A 7,413-nucleotide genomic window follows, 5' to 3' on the forward strand; every position below is an offset into this window, starting at 1 on the left:
TTCTTGTCTATCTTGATTAGATTATCAAAGTTCACATGACATAACCTTTTATGCCATAACTAGATTTCTTCTACTTGAGCAATAAAACATGAACTTTCATTGAGATCTAGGTAGAATAGGTTACCTTTTGTTTTTTTGCCAAACCCAACCAAATTTCCTTTTCCATCCAGTTGCTTGGCCTTCCCTTTCATGAATTCTACCTTGAATCCAATGTAATTCAGTTGTACCACACTTAGTAGATTATGCTTTAGTCCTTCAACCCAATAAGCATTATCACATCTAAGTTCATTGGTTAGTAAGATACTTTTTCCCTTTATGCAACATGGTTCATTATTTCCAAATCTCACACTTCCACCATCATAATGTTTCCAATCATATGATATGAACAACCACTATCAATAATCCATGTATCATTTTTGCTAACATGAGAGATAAGTGTCATTTTATCTCCTTCGTCATCAAATTCATCTTTTACAACAATATAAACCATTTTATCATCTTCACTATTATCTGAATCCTTAGCTATAAAACAAGATTTCTCACCTTTGTCCTTGTAGTCCGTGAAGTTCTTGAAATCCTTCTTGCCTTTGTACTTGTTGTGCTTCTTTTCATCTTTCTCTTCTCTATTCAGGCATCTTGTAGAAATGTGTCCAACTTCCTCACAAGACAAATAGATTAAAGGGATTTTACCTTTATACTTTCCTTTGCCTTTGGAATAACTTCTTGCAAGCAATGCTTTAATGGCTTCAAGATCACTATCAGAACTATCTTCCTCTTCACTTTTAGATTCTTTACTTTTAGACTTTTTAGGTTTCTTCTTGAGTGATACCTTAGCTTCAAATGCAGACTCGAGATTGCCATAATTAGGAGTATAATTATCATAGTTATCTAGTTCAAATGTAGTCAATCTTCCAACTAGAGCATCCAAAGTTAACTTGTTATTTGGATCACATCTGATCTCTTAAATAGTAGACACTCTTATTACATAGATAGGAAGAAGGGTTATGAGTACCTTTCTTATCACTATTACATTTTCAATTGTTCCTCTAGAGGCTTTGATAGCAATGACACTAGCTTTGATTCTCTCAACATATTTTGCAATGTTATCAGCACCTCCATAGATATCCTTTAGTTTGGTCCACATGTTATGAGCAATAGCACATCCTTTGACCTTGTCAAACTCAACATAGTTGAGAGCTGATGCAATGTCAATCATCATGATGTTATGATTTTTCTTTTCAACTATCTCTTCTATAATCAAGGTTCCAATAGGAACCTTGTAAGCATTTTCCAAGTATTTCAAACTTGAATCACTGATGGTGGCCAAGTGTAACTTTATAAGTTCCTACCATTTCTGGAAGTTATCTTTGTTTAGCTTGGCAATCTCTCTCATGTAAGACATCCTAATCTTTAGCTTAGGTCCTTGAAATGTTTATCTGCAAGCACCAAGAAGCTCTAATACCAATTGTTGGAAATATAAGAGGGCTAACTAAGAGGGGAGGGGTGAATTAGTTACCACTAAAATAAATCCCAGATCCTTTAGATGTCTGTACATAACATAAACTTCACTAAAAATACTAATGCTCGATAAATACATAGGAACTCGGTTTACACTAATAAATGTGAAACTTGGCAAACACTAAAATAGCAACAATAACTCGGCAAATGCAAATCTTAAGATATTATCTGTGATTAACCTTATTTAACTTAGTTGGATGCACATAAAAGAAATAGCATGAACACAAGGGACACCAAGATTTAACGTGGAAACCCAATTTGGAAAAAACCACCAATTGCAACTAGTTACTAATTTTGACTCTTCTGAAGTAAGCCCTATTAGGAGCCAACCTTGCTAAAGGTTACAAAACACACTGTTAGGTGTGACCCTATTAGAGGATTTAATCACCCTATTAGGAGTGCCCTTGTTAGAGGTCTTTAGACACTTCAATCTAGAAATGCCACCTTGTTAGAGGATTTACAAATAGTTGTTAAGCCAACTCTGTTAAGAGATTTAGATCACTGCTACAATGATTAGAGAGTAACAATGAGATGACTTGATTTATGATGCAACTAAATTGCTAATTGTAGATCTTAATTGTAACTTGTGTACTCTATCCTTTTTGATCGAATGTATCTTTGCAGCTCAACAATGATATTCTGCTTATCCTTCTAATTCACTTCCTTTAAGTATCTTAGAATCTATTACTTGTTCTCATTCAATCCTCAACTTGACATTATATTTATATCATACACATTGTCAAGTCAGCTTGAATACAACTTAGAATACTTAATATTCATCTCTTCGATTGGCTAGAACGAAGAAACTCAATATGTCAAAATAAGAAAATCCTTTGTTAGCCGACCCTGCTCAATAGACACAAACTCATAAACAATTTTTTTATGTTAACCAAGTGAATTCAATTAACAGTGCATTTTCACAAAGTTCTTTTGGTAACTGAGTGAGCTCAGTTAGTACTAGTTTTGTCCAACTTTTCCTTCATTAACTGAGTAAGCTCGGTTAATACTCAACTTTTGTGATCCTCTCTTTGTCACCCGAGTAAATTCGGTAGACATTGTCTTCTAAACTAGGCAAACTCTAGAATGCTCGGCAGACACAAGAAACTATCTTCATTGCTCGAGTGAGCTTGACATAAACTGATTGGTAATGATATGACATTTTTTTTTACGTCAAAGGCAATACATAATTAACCAATTATTTTCAAAAAAATATATCATTTTAGATATCGATTCCACACATACCTTTGATTTCCTAGTTGGGGGTGGTGTGATCACCTAATCCATTGGATGAAGTGACCTCATCTTGGCTTGATGTGTTGCAACCTTCTTTCTTTTTCCATGTCTTGTTCATCTACATCTTTTTATTTTCAACATCTACCTTTGCTTTATCTTTGTTGAATTCACTACTCAGTGCAGGTGACTGAGTTGGACAATTTTTGCTCACATGACCAGTCTTAAGACAACTAAAGCATGCAACCTCATTCAACCACCTTTCATAATTGCCTCTAAAATGTGTTCTAATGCAATTTACAACAACATGACCATACTCACCATAATAATGACAAATGTACCTTGTGTTGTAATCCCAATCATAAGTATTCCCATGATGATGTACCTTGGTTTTCTTGTTTGATGTCTACTTGGGTTTAGATCTGCATTCATATCCCTTGTGTCCATATTTATGATAGTTGTAATAGTATCCTTCAAATCTCTGAGTGTTGATGGTCTTGGTGTTGCATTCATGTGCTTGATGTCCTTGCTTTTTGCATTTATGGCAATGTCCCTTGAATTTTTGCTTAGGATTTTGATTTCCAGCATTACTCTTGTAAACATTTTTTGTGTGACCCCATTTTCCACAGTGATGACAAGTGGGCTCGATATTCTTTCCCTTATAGTTCCTTTTTTCACCACTTCTAGATGATTCTCCTTTCTTAGTAGTAGAATAGCCCAAACCAACTATGTCATTGTTTGACCTTGGTGTTTCCATTAGTTTCTCAAAATACTTTATGGCTTCACCAGGTTTATTAAGTTTTTCTTTCTCAGTCTTCAATTCATTCTATAGTAGGGTATTCTATGTTTCCAAAGTTGTAATCTCAATGTCTTTCCTATTAAGTTCTTGATTTGTGATCATCAACTGATTCATCATATCTAATTGAATCCTTGATAACTTTTGCACATCTGATGACTTCTCCTCAAGTCTATTAGCTAGTAGTCTTTTGTCTTCTTCAATCATGACTCTATCTTCTTTTTCTTTCTTTTCAGTTCAGTTGTCTCACATAACAATACTGACTCAATTTTTTATTCCCTTTTTAGATTCCTGACTTCTTCACTTGGGGCATTATTCTTTTCCATTAGATCTGTAGTAGTTGCATCAAATTCATTTGAGTTTCTATCCTCAAACAATCTAGTAGTGTCTTCTTCTTGATATTGAGTGTCATTTTTTTGAATGGCCAATTCCTCTCTTCTCTTCAATGAATGTGGCAATTCATCTCTTGCCTCCTTGAGTTGATGTAGGGAAAGTTGTATTTCAATCTTCTACGTCTCAATAGCCTTTCCAAATTTGTAGACTTCCATCTTAAGGATCTTACCTCCAAAGTTGTCAAACTTTGTGGTGGGGGGGCGGCGTGGGGTGAATCAACACTTAAAAATTTTACCTCTAAAACATTTCACCAAACATCCATCTCATAACTTAACATGAAAACTAAAATATGTAACCATTAATCACATCAAAACATGAAATAAATCAACACATAACACATGATATTTTGGTTACCCAAAAACCTTCCAAGGAGAAGGTAAAACTGGGGTGGGGATGACACCCGCAAATCTTCACTATTGCAATTGTAAAGTGTGGCCTATTATGGCTACAATGTTTTGATCATAAACTATGATCTACCCTATGAGAGATCTACCCTGTTAAAGGCTTACAAAGACTATTAGGGGTTAACCTTGCTAAAGGATTTAAACTCACAATTAAGTAAGCACTTGGTTAAGAGATTTACAAAAGTTTGTTAAGACTACTCTATTAAGAGATTTAATCTATATCACCTGTTAGAATGATCCAACACTTGATCCTTCGATTAGCACCTTACTGCTTAATGTCATATCTCCTCTTTACTAGTTATCTCTTGATCATCTTGACTATATCTATCTTCTCTAACCTTTCACTACTTTTCTTTGTTCCTCTTAGGATGATTCTTCATTGTAAAACTCTATCTTAGTCATCTTCTTCGTGCCTCCTCCACACTAGATACTCTCCTTAGTATCCTCATTTGCAACATTAGGTTACCCTTAGGGTTTCCTTTTATAAACATCATGGAGACAAAATTAGGTTAGAATCAATGGCTGTGGTTGATCCATATTTATGCCGAATGCTTCCCTCAATCTAATTGAATGCATGGATTGCATAGGGATGTGTAATATGACTTCCTCCTTATTCCTTAGAATAAAAAAATCATGTTTATGTCGGCCAAAAATAGTTTACATAGAATTTTGTGCCATTACAAACATCTTTGACATAAACTATTCACTCGGTATCCATAGGCTATGATGCCTAACCTTCACTGTGCTCTATATAAATATACTTGACTTCTGAATAGCTCAACACAGTATGTTTGTTTGGAATTTGAATCACTCAGCACACTCTGACTGCTCATCACCTAAGTGATTTGACACACACTATCATATTACTCAACATGTATTGTCTCGAGACTTATGCTCGACATGCTCTATTTGGTTTGCTGACACTGATCACTCGACTTGCTCCGTTCACTTGGCATGCACTATGCATTTGACTTGCACTGTTCTCTATTGAATATTGACTAAGTGTTTTTTCATTGCCTTGTCAAAACCAAAATGAGATTAACACTATGTTGGACACAATCAAGGGAGGAATGAAGAGAAAGTTCATTTGAACACCTCAAGCAAATCAAGGCTTTGAAACACTCAAGAAGAAAATAGCAGAGCTGCCTACATTAGTACTCCCTAGTTTTGATAAACTCTTCCAAGTGGAATGTGATGCTAGTAATGTAGCCATTGGAGTTGTCCTAAACCAAGAGGGGAGACCAGTGGCTTTTCATAGTGAGAAACTCAATAGCCCCAAGAGAAAATTCCTCTTATGACCTAGAGTTGTATGCCCTAGTCCAAGCTCTCGATAAGTGGAGGCACTATTTATTTCCAAAAGAATTTTTTTGTGTATTCAGACAACCAAGCCCTTAGCTTCCTAAATTCTCAAGACAAACTAAGTAGCAAGCATATGAAGTGGGTGGAATATTTGCAAGCCTACACATTCACAATCAAGCACAAAAAGGGGTATAAAACAAAGTAGCTAATGCTTTGAGTAGAAGGATCCTCATAGTCCAAGAAATTCAACTTCAAAGCATAGGTATAGACAATTTCAAAGATCTCTATACTGATAATGAGGATTTTATCCACATTTACAAGGTATGTAAAGAGTTCAAAAACAATTTTCATGATGAGTTCTCTAATTATACATTGCAAAATGATCTATTATTTAAAGACAATCAATTTTGTGTTCCTAGAGGGTCGATGAGGGAGAATTTGATCCAAGAAAAGCATAATGGGGCACTTAGTGGTTATTAGAGTTGGTAATTCTATTTGGTTTTAGATAAACAATATTGTTCTATTGGTATGATATTATCTACTATAAAAAGAAAGAATAACATTCAAAGTTAATTTTTATGGATTTAAAAAAAATAAAATTAATTAAACTATTAAAAAATGTAATATCACAATAATATAATAATGATCTACATATAAGAAACTCAAATGATCTTGTCACTCAATAGAATATAAGAAAGTGGTCTTTCACGTGGCTTTATAATAAGCCATCAAACATGATGAGCCAATATCTATGGTAAATTTTTTTGGGATCAAATCTATTGTAGAAATGATTAGACCATTTAGACTAGTTATAATACTACACCTTGGTGAAAAAGATTTAAAAGATTATTCAAGTAAATGAAATGAGTTAGCTAATAAAACAATTTATGAATATGTTTAGTAATAAAAATATTTTAGAATTATTTCTACTTGAAACATTATCTCTCTCTCTCTCTCTCTATCACACACACACACACACACACACACACACACATTGTATAACATTTACAATGTGTAAATATAAAGTTCAAAAACTATTCTTTAAAATGAGAATAAACAACATATCAACTACAAGCTTTCTTAGAATGCAATTAAATTTGTAAATAATAATAATATATGGATTAGACAATGGTTATTAAAACAAAGGGAGGTGAATGATATATACAAAATGATATTTATGTCTATGTATTTTTTCTTGCAATGTTAGAATAAGAAAAACTATTTTATATCACTTATTTTAATTATAAATTTAAACTATTATATGTTACTTTAAACTCTATAAAAATGATGATTTTTTTTTTGTGTAATTTAATATAATATATTTACAATTATTCGAATAAATAGTATAAAAAAATTATCATATAAAAATAAATAATAGATAAAATAACTTAATTTATTTCATCACTTAAAATTTCACTAAAATAACACAACTTTACTTTAATGTTTAAGTTGTCTAAACTCCAAATTGAAATTATAATTTGTAATTTAAGTTTTAATTCTCTTACTCTAGAATTCATAACTGAAGACAAATTTAATACGAAATTTAATGAATGCAAAAAAAAATTCATTTGTGCAAAAGTAAAACCGAAGTGTTATCATCGATGTTATAAGGTATAACATTTACCAGGGATACAAAATTAAAAAAATTACTAATACGTATTTAAAATATATAATCTTAATTTAATATTCATTATTCGTAATATAATATTCAATATTTTTTAATAATCTTTTGTAAATTAATTGATGTTAAATGAAACGAAACTTGATAGAATA

The sequence above is a fragment of the Cupressus sempervirens genome, chromosome 1, assembly GCF_028749045.1.
Source record: "Cupressus sempervirens isolate cs-2001-9-10 chromosome 1, ASM2874904v1, whole genome shotgun sequence".
Lineage (NCBI taxonomy): Eukaryota > Viridiplantae > Streptophyta > Pinopsida > Cupressales > Cupressaceae > Cupressus > Cupressus sempervirens.